The sequence below is a fragment of the Mesoplodon densirostris genome, chromosome 6 (genome assembly GCF_025265405.1).
Source record: "Mesoplodon densirostris isolate mMesDen1 chromosome 6, mMesDen1 primary haplotype, whole genome shotgun sequence".
Taxonomy (NCBI): domain Eukaryota; kingdom Metazoa; phylum Chordata; class Mammalia; order Artiodactyla; family Ziphiidae; genus Mesoplodon; species Mesoplodon densirostris.
Genome location: NC_082666.1, coordinates 122,975,566 through 122,990,686, shown reverse-complemented (window position 1 = coordinate 122,990,686; position 15,121 = coordinate 122,975,566). Strand labels below are relative to the sequence as shown.

The following is a 15,121-nucleotide window of genomic DNA, read 5'->3' as shown; positions in this document are numbered from 1 at the left end:
GTTGCGGTGCACGGGCTACTCTTCGTTGCGGTGCGTGGGCTTCTCATTGCGGTGGCTTGTCTTGTTGCGAAGCACGGGCTCTAGGGGCACGGGCTTCAGTAGTTGTGGCATGCGGGCTCAGTAGCTGTGGCGCATGGGCTTAATTGCTCCATGGCATGTGGGATCCTCCCGTACCAGGGCTCGAACCTGTGTCCCCTGCAATGGCAGGCGGATTTTTTTTTTTGGGGGGGGCCAGGTGGATTCTTAAACACTGCACCACCAGGGAAGCCCCTGCAAAGATATATTGTTTCCATTTTATGGATGAGGAAACTGAGGTTCCGTGAGGTTGAGTGATTGCCCAAAATCAAACAGCAGGTGAGGGACAGAGCTGGGATCAGAACTCAGGTCTTAAAATGCCACGTTTCAACCTTGAAACCACCACCTCTCTACTGGCCTTTGGTCCCAAGACAAGGGTCAAAAAGCACACTGCTCTTGAGTCAATCATCAATGTGACTTCGACATATTACTTGCTCGCAGATGAACTGCTTAAGATACCCTGGGGACTTTTAGTTTGTCTACTTGAGCAAAAAACGTAAAGACGCCTTCACCCGACTTCAGTGGGTGCTGAGAGCACGAAATCATGTCTGCCGTGCGTGCTGAACTCCTAGGAAAAGGCACTGCAGATGCCGGGGGTTCTGGGTGGGAACACGTTGTCCCCTGGCGCAGACGCGCCTCTGCAGGCTCCTTTGGAGAGGGGCGGCCCTTGTTCTAGGGTTTCTTTCCAGCTGACTCATCCTGTGACCTTGAGAAAGTTCCCAGTCTCTCTGCACCTTTGTTTCACACTCGCACTAAAACAGGGCTAATAATACCTTCTACCTTGTTCATAAAAGAGAGGACATTCACAGACCAGCCCTCACAGTACATTCCTACAGAGCTGGGGCCCGAGTTCTAGCACCTGCCCAAGTCAGATGAGGTTTTTGGCTAAAGCACCCTCCAGCTGCCTTTAGGCAAAGAGACTGGAAAAAGCGACTATGGGAACACAAAGGAACGCGTTTTAGCCAAAATGTGTTTCTCTAAGGAAACTGAGTGTTTCTTAGATCCTCAGCTTTGTGAACATTTTCACCTCGTGCCTTTTTAAAAATGTTTTGCTTCTCCTGAAATGTCCTCCCCCATCTCTTCTTGTGAAATTGTTCCTGTCATTCAAGGCCCTGCTGAAATGCCACAGTTCCGTGAAGCTTGCCTTTATTCTTTCAGCTAAATACCTTTTCTCTCTCCTCTGGACTCTCTGAACACTGTCTATCCCCCCTTCATCTCATATTCTGCCAAGAATTATAGTGATTTTTATTATTTTTTAATTTAATTTTATTTTTTCGGTATGCGGGCCTCTCACTACTGTGGCCTCTCCCGTGGCGGAGCACGGGCTCCGGACGCGCAAGCTCAGTGGCCATGGCTCACGGGCCCAGCCGCTCCGCGGCATGTGGGATCTTCCCGGACCGGGGCACGAACCCATGTCCCCTGCATCAGCAGGCGGACTCTCAACCACTGCGCCACCAGGGAAGCCCTATAGTGATTTTTAAAATACAAATCTCATTCTCCTAGTAGATGATAAGTATATTGGAGGTAAGACTAATACCTTATTTTTATAATTCTCTAAGCTAGTGACACAGTTTCCTACATATAGTAGTTGCCTAATAATCAATTGCTGAACAAATAAGTGAATGGATAGAATATTTGTAGAGGAAAAATATTAAATAATAGTGAAGGTCTGGTGAAGACTGATACCACCAAGTGTACCGAAGAATTTTTGCTAATCAGTGTCCACCTGTTAAATTCCTGCCCATTGATGGATCCACTGATGCATTAATCCCTTGAACAAATGCTATCTGAGCATCTCCTTGTGTAGGATGCTGTGCAAGGTCCTTCAGGGAAGAACACTGAAGATCCTGAGTAAGTGAAGTGAGCCCATGCTGCTCTCATCCTGGTCATCCTGGCTCAGGTTTTTGTGCAGAGTTAAGAATTTGTGTTTGTGCCAAGACACCTGGGTTCTGGTCTTGGTTCTGATCCTTGCTAGCTTGTCACTTTGAGCAAATGGCCTCATAAATCTCAGTTTCATATTGTGTTTAAAGTTAATCTCATAGGGCTTCCCTGGTGGTGCAGTGGTTGAGAGTCCGCCTGCCGATGCAGGGGACATGGGTTCGTGCCCCGGTCTGGGAAGATCCCACGTGCTGTGGAGCTGCTGGGCCTGTGAGCCATGGCTGCTGAGCCTATGCGTCCAGAGCCTGTGCTCCGCAACGGGAGAGGAAACAGCAGTGAGAGGCCTGCATACGACACACACAAAAAAAGTTAACCTGATAAAGAGGAGATAATGCCATAGTGCTTGTTTATCTGACTCCCAGAAGTACGGAGGCGAGGGGCAATGACAAAGTGAAAACATTTTACCTTCTCTGAGAGCATATGAAAGCCACATATAGGTATGTGTATATACACATACATACATATGCACACATATATTTTTTACTTAGGGGATGCAATGCATCATATATATCCAACAAATTATAAACCGTGCCTTAGGTACCTTAGAGAAGCTCAATAGTTTCAATTTATGATACACACTTAGGATACAATACGTCACAATTATTTATTATAGATTTTTGCAGCAAAAGCTAAAAAACATCGAAAAAACAAAATTCTAAGTTTCATTATAAAACACCCACTATTCATTTGGTTCTATGACATGATATTTCTTGTCATTGCCATTGTACATACACAATATTGCATAGTTGTAATCAATGTGTTGATTCTAGTTGGAATTTTAGGACTGTTTTGAACAGACCGTTTTAGGACTGTTTCGAACAGACCGTTCCCTATTTACAATTTTAATGTCAGTATTATTCATCTAATTATCTATCTGTCTATCTAATCTCAGAATTTATTTAACTATTTCCTAATTGTTGGTCATTTGAGTAATTTTCAATTCTTCATTATTACACATGGTCTATTTTTAATCGCATACAGACGCCTACCCGTCACCTAACACATTCTTGGCTTGGCTCCCTCTACTGTCAGTTGATATATACCCAAGAAAAGCCAACTCATTTTATTATTAGCCTGAGCAAAACAGAATTAGGAAGGAACTACAAATGTTTTATTTTGAAAATCAGATTGTGCATTTCCAAGATGGTTTGCAAATGATTTCCTCTGGGAGAAGGGAGTTCTGGATCCCGGCACCACAGCTTTAATCTCCCAGGGAAGAAAAGTGATGACCAGGGACTTTATATGTTTATCAAATATTTATTGACCACCAAGACACCAATTCTAGGCTGGGGAAGATAATCCTTACCCTCAGTGAGCTTGCTGGTTAGTAAATGTTCTAGACCAGTGGGACTTCCCTGGCGGTCCCATGATTAGGACCCGGTGCTGCCACTGCAGGGGGCACTGATTTGATCCCTGGTGGGGCAACCAAGATCCCACATGCCACGTGGCCAAAAAACAGAAAACATGATCGAGTGCTTGCTTCAGCAGCACATATACTAAAATTGGAACAATACATAGAAGATTAGCACGGCCCCTGCACAAAGATGACATGCAAATTCGTGAAGCATTCCATATTTTTAAGATGTGGCCCATATATACAATGGAATATTACTCAGCCATAAAAAGAAATGAAATTGAGTTATTTGTAATGAGGTGGATGGACCTAGAGTCTGTCATACAGAGTGAAGTAAGTCAGAAAGAGAAAGACAAATACCATATGCTAACACATATATATGGAATCTAAAAAAAGGGGGGGGATCGAGACCAGCAATGGCAATGCTCATGGCAAAGCAATGATAATGCAGTGACAAGTGTTGCCAGAGCGGTCAATTCAAGTCACACACACAAGGGAGCAACACTAGTCTTGTTGGGGGTCCTAGAAGGAAGGGTCACAGAAACTGAGGCCTGAGGACCAGTGGGCATTGGCCTGGAGAGTAGTAATCCAAGCATGGGAACCAGTGTTTACAGAAGCCCGAAGGAGAGAGAGGATATATATTTTTTAGGGATGGCTAAGTCGAGCATACAGTTTGAACTGTACACAGTACACAGTTTGAGTTAGGGTGTCAATGGAGATGAAGGGGAAAAGGTAGGCTGCAACCAGGTTAGGAAGGTCTTTATAAACCGCGTTAAACAACTTGGCTTTACAGTGTCTGGGGGTGGTGCAGTTACTTTAGAAAACAGGAAAACGGTTTGGCAGTTTCTTAAGAAGTTAAACATAAACTTACCATATGACCCAGCAATTCCACTCATGTCTAGCCAAGAGAAACAAAAGCATACATCCATACAAAGACCTGCATGTGAATGTTCATAGCAGCATTACCCATAATAGCCCAAAGTGGAAACTACCCAAATGCCTATCAGCTGATGAACAGGTAAACAAAACGTGGTCTATCCATAGGATGGAATATTATTCAGCTATAAACGAGGAAAGAAGTTCTGATACCTGCTACAACATGGATGAACCTTGAAAACATGATGCTAAGTGAAAGAAGGCAGTCATAAAGGACCACATCTTGTATGATTTCATTTATGTAAAATGTCAGAATAACAGACAAATTCAATGAGGCAGAAAGTGGATTATTAATTGCCAGGGGTTGAGGAAAAATGGGAATTGACTGCTAATGGGTATGGAGGTTCTTTTTGCGTGATGAAAATGTTCTAAACTGAATCCTGGTGGTGGCTGTACAACTCTGCTAGTGTAGTAAAACCATGGAACTCTGTGCTTTACATGGGTATGATATGGGAATTATATCTCAATGAAGCTGTTAAAAAATATCTGGGAGAGGGGCAATAGGGAGGTCATTTGGTTTTAAGAAGAAAAATGTCCCGATTAGATTTACTTTTTTTTGGTGGGGGGGGCCACACCGTGCAGCTTTGAGGATCTTAGGTCCCTGACCAGGGGTAGAACCTGGGCCCCGGCAGTGAAAGCACCGAGTCCTAACCACTGGACCGCCAGGGAACTCCCTAGATTTACTCTAGAACTTTTGCTCTGAATAGATGCAGTGGATGGTTAGGACAGGGCAAGGTGAAAAGTGTGAGTCTGGTTAGCGGGCGGTTGCAGTAGTGGGAGAGACATAGGGTAGACAGAATGGAATGGACAGGTCTGAGACTTTAAGGAACAAAACTGACATGACTTGGGGAGTGTCAGAAGTGGGGGATGGGAAGCTAGGGATCTCACCCCAGTTACTGCCTTGGGCCCTTGGGAGGCTGGAAAGGCTATTCATGCAGATAGGAAACCAGGAGGTAGTTTGGGGGGAAATGATGAGTTCAGTTCTGGACCAGATGAGTTGCGGCATCCAAATGGCATTGGTTATGATCTGGAGCCCAGAGGAGAGAGCTAGTCCAGAGGTGGTGCACAAAGCATCTTCTTATTCTCTTACCACCTTATGAGGGAGCTTAAGCCCCTGGACAAGAAAAGAGCTATGGATACTGTAGCAGGTCTTATATGCAAGGCTGGCTCTCAGTCCCTTTCCATCAAACTCTAACGTGAAACATAGCGATGCTTTTGACTAGGGCACAAGTTCAGCTTCTCCTGTTGGTTTATTGAAGCCAGTATTTGAATAGCTTCAAGGAACATTTTTTTTTTAAACTTTTTATTTTATACTGGAGTATAGTTGATTAACAATGTTGTGTTAGGTTCAGGTGTACAGCAAAGTGATCTGGTTATACTTATACATGTATCTATTCTTTTTCAAATTCTTTTCCCATTAGGTTGTTACATAATATTGAGCAGAGTTCCCTGTTCTATACAGTAGAGGACAATATTTTTTTTTAAGCTCAAACTAGGTTCTGCCATACCTTGAATAAGTGTGCAATTAAAAGAAACATTTGAATCCAAGACTCGCTTAGAATGGAGGCTGTTTAGCCACGACGTGTATCTCTCTTGGTAGAACATCCCTGGAAGTAGTCCAGTCTGGGGAACCGGGTGGGGTGGTCCTCACTGCTTCTTTGTTGTGTATTCTTAGCAAGTTCCCTGATGCTCAGATTTCTCGTCTGAAAAATGAGAATAACTATATTTCACATGCAGTAGGATTATAAATAAAAACTTTAGGGCTTCCCTGGTGGTGCAGTGGTGGAGAGTCCACCTGCCGATGCAGGGGACACGGGTTCGTGCCCCGGTCCGGGAAGATCCCACATGCCGCGGAGCGGCTGGGCCCGTGAGCCATGGCCGCTGAGCCTGCGCGTCCGGAGCCTGTGCTCCGCAACGAAGAGGCCACAACAGTGAGAGGTCCGCGTACCGGAAAAAAAAAAAAAAAAAAAAAAAATTTGTAAAGTGTCTGGTTTGGCACAGGGTAAGATCTCAATAAATAGAAGTTTACTATTATTACTATGATTTTCTTACTAAGTGTTGAAAAAGGTGTTTGATACAGTGCTATAAAGGAAATGTTCTGAGTCTCTGTCTTTTGTACTCTCTTCTAGTTCCTAGATCTGTTCTAGCTACCAAAATCAATCTTCCTTCTTGGTGACTGTTATTTTAAACTGAGTATATTTTAAGTTTGTTCCCTTCATAAATGGCATGATTTTATAAACTGACAGCTCTTTGATCTAATTTGCTGGCAGATTATGCAAGAAATATATATTTTATTGAAATGCAAAAGCTAGTCAGTTTTTGCGCCCCCCTTCTCCTCCTTGGGCATTTGGGGAATGAGGAGTGATAGTGGGCATGGAGGTAGGTAAGGGAGAGAAACAGGTTTTTTTTTTAATTAATTAATTTTTAGCTGCGTTGGGTCTTTGTTGCTGCGCGCGGGCTTTCTCTAGTTGCAGCGAGCGGGGGCTACTCTTCGTTGCGGTGCACGGGCTTCTCATTGCGGTGGCTTCTCTTGTTGCGGAGCACAGGCTCTAGGCATGCGGGCTTCAGTGATCGCGGTGCATGGACTCAGTAGTTGTGGCTCGTGGGCTCTAGAGCGCAGGCTCAGTAGTTGTGGCGCACCGGGCTTAGTTGCTCTGCGGCACGTGGGATCTACCGGACCAGGGCTCGAACCCGTGTCCCCTGCATTGGCAGGTGGATTCTTAACCCCTGCGCCACCAAGGAAGTCCCGAGAAACAGTTTTTGTCTCTGACTCAGACCCACGTTGGGGGGGACCTTTAGATGTTTGTGTCCTGGTTGATTTTGGCCCCCATGCTCTCCTCCATCTGCTTCTACACTGTCAGCACCTTCGTTTCTTTAGAGTGACTCTTGACCTCCTGTATCCTTTTCTTATCTGGGGTGTCCACTGCTATTTGGGATTTCCTAATGGCCCAAGAGGACAAATTGAGACCCTTGTGGATAACCATAAGGGCAGAGGGGAGCAGCTAGGGCTGCTCCAGCAGGGACAGGGAGGCAGGCAGGTAGGGGAGGGCTCCGGGGGAACCTGGCTGGCTTGGCAGTTTCCCATTTGTCCTTTCTCCAAAAGATGCTCCTGGGAGCCAACCAGAAAGCTTTCTGTATTCATTTTGTAGCCTGAGAGCAAACACGCCACCTTGGCAAGGGAGCATCAGACCTATGATAATAATACGGTTCTCTGACATGAAAGTGCAAAAACATTTTCCATGATAGCTTAAAATTAATCACCACCACTTGCTGCTATAGATCCCTCTCCTCTAGGCAGTGCCAGCTTTGAGACAACTGTTAAGGCAGCCACATGGCTTCCAGGGAAAGAGCAAGAAGTCTGCAGAGACAATCGGCAAAGCTGCTTTTCTCCATTTTCCCTTTTGTCCTGGGGAGGATGTGCTTTCTCGCTAACAGGGCGGAAGATGGGGCTGGTAATTGATTATGGAGAACAAGCCACAATTGACTCTTACGGGTGGGATTATAAATGCATCTGGAGCTCTTAGTGACATTGATAAACCACTGGAGATGCCTGCTGTGCAGCTGAATGTTCCAGAAATTGTTCCCATGGTCTTTGAACTCACATCAAGGGAAAAGAAAGGAGCTTCCACATATCACTTTCTTTATCCGGCTGATGGAAATTAATAATCAGACAGATTTTACCCAGACAACCTCACAGAATCATTCAACAAATATGTGTTTACTTTATTATTTAAAAATTTCAGGAATTTCCTGGCAGTCCAGTGGTTAGGACTCAGCGTTTTCACTGCTGGGGCCCGGGTTCAATCTCTGGTCAGGAACCAAGATCTCGGTGCGGTGTAGTCAAAAAAAAAAAAAAAATCTAAACTTAGTTCCTGCTCATGATAAAAGTTCAAATTGTATTGGAGGGTAAATGGTGAGCATGGAACTTCTTCCTCTTTCTCCTGATTCTTTGTTCCCACTCTGCAGAGGTTACCACTCTAAACAGTTTCCTGTATATCCTTCCAGTTGTTCTGGCATATACAGGCCTATGTGTGTATGTATATGTGTGTGTGTACATCGCGGTTTTCATTTAACAATGTATATTAGACACCTTTTCACACCAGTACTTAGAGGTCTACTTCACAGTTTTTAATGTTACATAGTGTTTCTTGGTGTGCATGTATTTATTTATTTAACTGGACCTCTAATTTTGGATGTTTGAGGTATCTTTTGTTTGTTTTTTGGCTTTGCTACTATGAACAATACCACAAACCACATTCTCCTGGACTTCTCTGTTGGTACTTGTGCAAGCCTATTTGTAAGACAAATTCCTAGAAGTGAAATATTCAGGTCAAAGATATGTGTAATTTAATTTGTAAAAGATTGTGAAATTGTTCTTCAGATAGACAGTAAACATATACTGAAAGCTTTCTCCATGCCAAGCACTGTGCTGGGTGCTAGGGACAAAAGGTCACAGTCCTTTCCCTTGGGAATCTCATGGGAGAGAGACAATAAATTGTTACAGTGCAACGTGGCAAGCACTATAATAAGGGTTTTGTAACACTTATTATTACCTTACTGTGTTAGCTACTAGTTTTAATCCCTCACTGTGATTTTTAAAGATTTTTGAAGTGTTTTTTCATTCCAAAGTAGTTTTTTGGACTGTGATACATTTCCCAGGTTAAAAAGCTGAAAACACAAAAGTCGGGGTGGGCCTGGCAGTGACAGCATGATGAAGTCCAATCAATATTTGAGAAGCTTCCAGGTCCAAACACTCCTGTGCCTGTCATGTCATTTAAGCTTTGCAAAGTTACGATTATTCCGATTTTGCTGATAAGGAAACTGAGGTCAGAAGTGCATTAAGGGGGGCTTCCCTGGTGGCGCAGTGGTTGAGAGTCCGCCTGCCGATTCAGGGGACACAGATTCGTGCCCCGGTCTGGGAAGATCCCACATGCCGCGGAGCGGCTGGGCCCGTGAGCCATGGCCACTGAGCCTGTACGTCCGGAGCCTGTGCTCCGCAACGGGAGAGGCCACAACAGTGAGAGGCCCTCGTACCGCAAAAAAAAAAAAAAAGAAGTACGTTAATTTGCCCCAAGTCGTACTATTAAAGAATGGTGTAGTTTGGTTTTGAATGTCAGTCTCTTTGATGGCAAACTCAGGGCCCTTTCTCCTGAGCAGTTTGTCTACGGCACAGTGGGTCACACTGTCCCCAGGGATTCTAAACCACAGCCTCCACAATGACCATGAGATTACTGAGCACAGGCACAGTGCCAGGGATGGAGAAAAACAAGTAGTAGGAGGACCCACGACTTGGTCTTGGAAAACTCACTGCTTCATGTGGAAGAGAGGTCTCCATCTAAATGTATATGATGCATAGGACAGTCACCCAAATTCACATTATTCCAGACAAATGTTGTAGCCTTGAGAAGAGGATTTCTGGAGTTAAGAAGATTGGTTGGTTTGAGGGGAATAGAGGGAGGGGTAATTGGAAAAAGGTGGTCAAAAGTTGCAAACTTCCAGTTATAAGATAAAGAAGTGCTAGGGATGTAACGTACAGCAGGATGAACATAATTAACACTACTCTATGTTATATACAAAAGTTGTTAAGAGAGTAGACCCTCAGAGTTCTCATCACAACAGAAAAATATATTTTTTCTTTTATTTTGTGTCTGTATGAGTTGATAGATGTTCATTAATCTTACTGTGGTCATCATTTCATGATGTATGTAAGTCAAATCATTATGCCGTACTCTTTAAACTTATACAGTGCTATGTGTCGATTATATCTCAGTAAAACTGGAAGGAAAAAAAGAAGATTGGTTGGTTTGAAGGATGAAAAGGTAGTTCGGGAGGAGAGGGGGAGCCTGGAGCTGATGGGACAGGGTGGGCAAGGCATGGGGAGGGTCAGTGTGGTTAGGTGGCTGGATCTTTTTTTTTCTTAATTTTATTTATTTTTATTTTTGGCTGTGTTGGGTCTTCATTGCTGCGTGCGGGCTTTCTCTAGTTGCGGTGAGCAGGGTCTAGTCTTCGTTGCAGTGCATGGGCTTCTTGTTGCGGTGGCTTCTCTTGTTGCGGAGCACGGGCTCTAGGTGCACGGACTTCAGTAGTTGTGGCTCGCGGGTTCTAGAGCGCAGGCTCAGTAGTTGTGGCACATGGGCTTAGTTGCTCCATGGCACGTGGGATCTTCCCGGACCAGGGCTCGAACCCGTGTCCCCTCCATTGGCAGGCGGATTCTTAACCACTGCGCTACCAGGGAAGCCCAGGTGGTTGGATCTTGACGTGCATGGGGGTTTAGGTGGGACATAAGGCAGGGAGGTTAAGTTGGGGCATATTATGGAGATTTTAAGTAACTTTCTTTGTTAAGTATAAAACTTTTTTTGCACAGAAAAATGACATGAACTAATCTATATTGTAGAATAATGAACATCAACAGTATGCAGGAAAAATTAGACTAAGGAACCCTGGGAGGAAAGGAAATCAATTAGGGGACCACTGTGCAAGTCTGCATGCAAGGAACTGATGGCCTGGACTGAGGTAATGGCCTTGAAAACTGGATGGACAGGGACAGGTTTGAGAGACGTTGTGGAGTTGGACTTGACATGATTGGATCTAACCGATTTGCTAAAGGATGGAGTGAGAAAATTAGAGCTGTCTAGACCAGGGTGAGTGGTTAGGCCTTTAATAGAAACAGGGGGGCACACAGAAGGAAGAGCATTTGATGGGTGAAGATCAGGAGTTCAGCTTTGGTATGTGGAGTTCGAAACCAGGTGAGACATTATAGACATTTATAGACATGTGAGATGCCTATAAACCAGCTGGAAAATACAGTCAGGAGATTGGGAGAAATATCTGAGCCACAAATGTAGATTTAGGAGTTGTAGTTACAGCTAAGGAAGGTTGTTTGGAAGAAGAGGACCAAAAAGGCCTACATTTAAGGAATTATTAGGGAAAGGAAATAGGGAGGTAGGAGAGGATGCAGGCAGTATGGAAACCAAAGGAAGAGTTTTAAGAAGGGATGGTCAATAGTTTATGTATCACAGAAAATTTGAGAAGATATGAGTTGAGTGTCATTAACGTGTTGAGTGTTGTGATTAGGAAACCTTTGAGATAATGGGCCTATAAACAATAGTTCAAAGCATTTCTAAGAGGAGGCAACTGGGTCATAATCCAGCACGTTAAGTACAACTGAGGGGAGAGTGGGGGGGGGGGCACTGGTCTTCAGAGTGCAGCGGTTGGGCTGTGATCATCCTGGACAGACAGACCTTTTTGTAAGAAAGTGGATCTACCACCATGCTAGGGTTAATGATGAGAACAGGGAAGAAAGAACTGTCAAGAGTAAGGCAGATGGGACTTCCCTGGTGGTGCAGTGGCTAAGAATCCACCTGTCAGTGTAGGGGACACGGGTCCCATCCTTGGTCCAGGAAGATCCCACATGCCTCGGAGTGACTAAGCCTTTGAGCCACAGCTACTGAACCTGCACTCTAGAGCCCGCGAGCCACAACTACTGAACCTGCGTGCCACAACTACTGAAGCCCACGCGCCTAGAGCCTGTGCTCCACAACAAGAGAAGCCACTGCAGTAAGAAGCCCTGAGCACTGCAACGAAGAGTAGCCCCTGCTCGCCACAACAAGAGAAAGCCCACACACAGCAACGAATACGCAAAGCAGCCAAAAAATAAATTAATACATTAATTTTTTTAAAAAAAGAGTAAGGCAGACAGCAGAGGTAAAGCAGGAGCTTTGCAGAAACTGGACCAGGGACATAGGAAAGATGAGGTTGGTGGGGATATTGGGGATATATGGGTCCACTTGGCAGCAAAACAGTCTCTAAGGTCATGAAGACACAAAAGAGCACCTCGACCTGGGGATAGAGTAGGGGCTGATGGTACAGAACCACAGAGGAGGATTGACAGTCAAACTAAAGGAGATTAAGCTTCAGGGCCTCTTACTCACGCTGCTCCCTTGCAAGACAGGTTGGTCCGCCCTCCCAATGCACTCATGTGGTCGTCTGCTTTAGTAAAATTTTCAAAATTGAGACATCTTCACCATAGTTGATTATGACTGCTGTCCATTCCTTTGGTCTTGCCCTCTGTCAATGTCCCCTCACGTTGGTGATGTTGGAATGGCCATGGGCATTTTTGGGATCCAGTTAAAGGGAAATTGATTTTCAGATGTAATGGGATTAAATCTGGGTTGAGTGGGATATATTTCTCTGGCTCACAACCACTTTCATGTCTACTTAAGTTACTGCGGGCCATCCAGGTATGGTGAAGTGCAGGTCTGGGGCCAGAGGGCTTATGATATAAGTGTGTCCCACCACATCCAGGCCCAAAGCATGAGGAGGGTGGAGGAGAAACAAGCCTTGAAGGGCAGAGTCAAATTTAAGTCTGGAAAATTATTCCAAATTCTATTGCTTATATGAAAGAAATTTCATAAAGGACTTTTATTTTTTACTTTTTTCCTAAAAGACTTTTAAAATTTAATAACAGCTCTAGAAATTAGAATTATCAATAATAAAAACATTCAAAGAAACATGCTAAGAAAAAAGAGGAATTTATCTTTCTATTTTCTCTGTAAATTATATTACAAAATCATTGTCAGGTAAAGATGTGATCAAAGATAATGCAGTAAAAAATGTAGGAAAAATGTATTATCAAGGGCTAGTAGGCAGCAAATTGATAAAAATATTGTATTACCTTTTCTGGATTTTTTGGTTCACTTTCCTAGGTGTATCAGCTTTAAAAAACTGCTATTTGTTGTGATCTCTTTTCTTATTTGGGTTAAATATTTATTTTCATACCTAATTTTATTTCTATACTTTTTCTCTATCACATGTATTAAAATGTGAGGTTCTGAATCCCCTAAATCGTATAAGCTTGAGACTCCATAAAACCTGGATCTACCCCTCTTAGATCCTTACATCTTTTTGGTCCCAGGAACATTATTGGTATGAAAGAACCTTTGTGTGTCTAAACAAAGAAGAAAATCTGGATATTCAAATGTGTGGGTTGTATTCTACTGTAACCTCTTTACTTGATTCCACAGAGAGATGCAGATCTATGATTCATCCTGCATAGTAATAAGCTTGACTGAAAATGAATTCCAAACTCTTTAATAGGCAATTTTTTTTGGAGCAAAGGTGCACTTCGCATAAGTATGCAATAAATATTTGCTGATTTGAGGAAAGATGGTATGTAAATACATAGGCCCTACTGAAAAAGAGGAAATTTTTTCATCGAATGGATGTTAGTCGCTGATGGATTGAGTCATCATGGTTCCAAGAGAACTCCTTCCTCCTCATTACCCAGCCCCTTCTCCTCGAAGAACTGGTATCCTCTAGGGTAAAAGGTGGACACAGACAATGGGGCAGAAGAGATTACAACATGCATTCATTCATTAAACTTCCATGGAATATCTACTGAAGCTATCATGACCTGGGTCAGCAACTTGGGTGTGCAAATGTGATCACATCTTTTCTATTTTTCTGATTAATCATTCAAGATTCCACATGCCCAACTTAGCAGGAAATACAGCTTCTCCCTTTTGAGGCATCTCTGATTTGTCTAAGAGCCTCAGACACCCATTCAGCCCCAAATGCTAGGCTAGTCTTTGTTCTGCCAGGCAGAGAACAGTAGTTGAATCAGTGTATGGCTGATGTTGCTTCTTCCACAATCTCGCTATTGCTCTAAAAATTGGTCCCATTCGCAACTCTGGATGCTTGCCCATTATGTTGATGATGTGTTGCTTGTTGAGACCCCCTCATGAGTGGTAGTGGTGCTTCAACTTTGGACTCTAAGTTTAACACTCTTTTAACTCACACTTACATGATCAGGCATTATCACCCTAATGCCAAGGAGGTTGGTTCTGGAAGCATTTCAGAGCATCGCCACTCTTCTAGGAACCAGCTCTCCCCAGGAACATAGGTCCAGGCCACTAGCTGAGATTCTTCTCCCTGTGGCAGTGTACCTCTGGGAATTTTCCTGCCAGCACCCACTTCATCAGAGAGTTTCTAATAATGTTGAACTTCAGGACTTCCCTGGTGGTGCAGTGGTTAAGGATCCGCCTGCCAAGACAGGGGGCACGGGTTCGAGCCTTGGTCTGGGAAGATCCCACATGTCGTGGGGCAACTAAGCCCATGCGCCACAACTACTGAGCCTGCGCTCTAGAGCCTGCGAGCCACAACTACTGAAGCCCGCATGCCTAGAGCCCATGCCCCACAACAAGAGAAGCCACCGCAATGAGAAGCCTGCACACCACAACAAAGAGTAGCCCCCGCTCGCCACAACTAGAGAAAGCCCACATGCAGCAACAAAGGCCCAATGCAGCCAAAAATAAATAAATAAATAAATTTATAAACAAAAAATAATGCTGGACTTCAAAAGGAAAAGAATTGGGGGACTTCCCTGGTGGTCCAGTGGGTAAGACTCTGCGCTCCCCGTGCAGGGGGCCTGGGTTCGATCCCTGGTCGGGGAACTAGATCCTGCATGCATGCTGCAATTAAGAAGCCTGCATGCCGCAACTAAGAAGCCTGCATGCTGCAACTAAAGATCCCAAGTGCCACAACTAAGACCCGGCGCAGCCAAAATGAGAAATAAATAAATTAATTAATTAATAAATTAATAAATTAATTAGAAAAGAAAAGAATTGGGGTCTGAATCCATTTGCTTGCTGCAGTGCTCCAGAAGGGCCTTTGAATGTTTTGCAGATGCATTCATTTCATCTCCTCTTACCCCCCTCCAAACCAGAACAACCACCAAACAGCTCTGCAGATTGAGGAGTAGTCAGTGGAACCGAGACCATTCAGCCCACTGGTTGACCACCTGTCACACAGATAAAAATG

The 15,121-nt window shown here is 44.1% G+C and overlaps 1 non-coding gene across 1 annotated transcript; it reads left to right on the top strand.

The window, feature by feature from the left end:
* Nucleotides 1–3,485: 3,485 nt before the first annotated feature.
* LOC132492850 (U6 spliceosomal RNA) lies at nucleotides 3,486–3,592 on the top strand. Its single transcript, XR_009532905.1, has one exon. It is a non-coding gene; the product is annotated as a U6 spliceosomal RNA (small nuclear RNA).
* The last annotated feature ends 11,529 nt before the right edge of the window (nucleotides 3,593–15,121 follow it).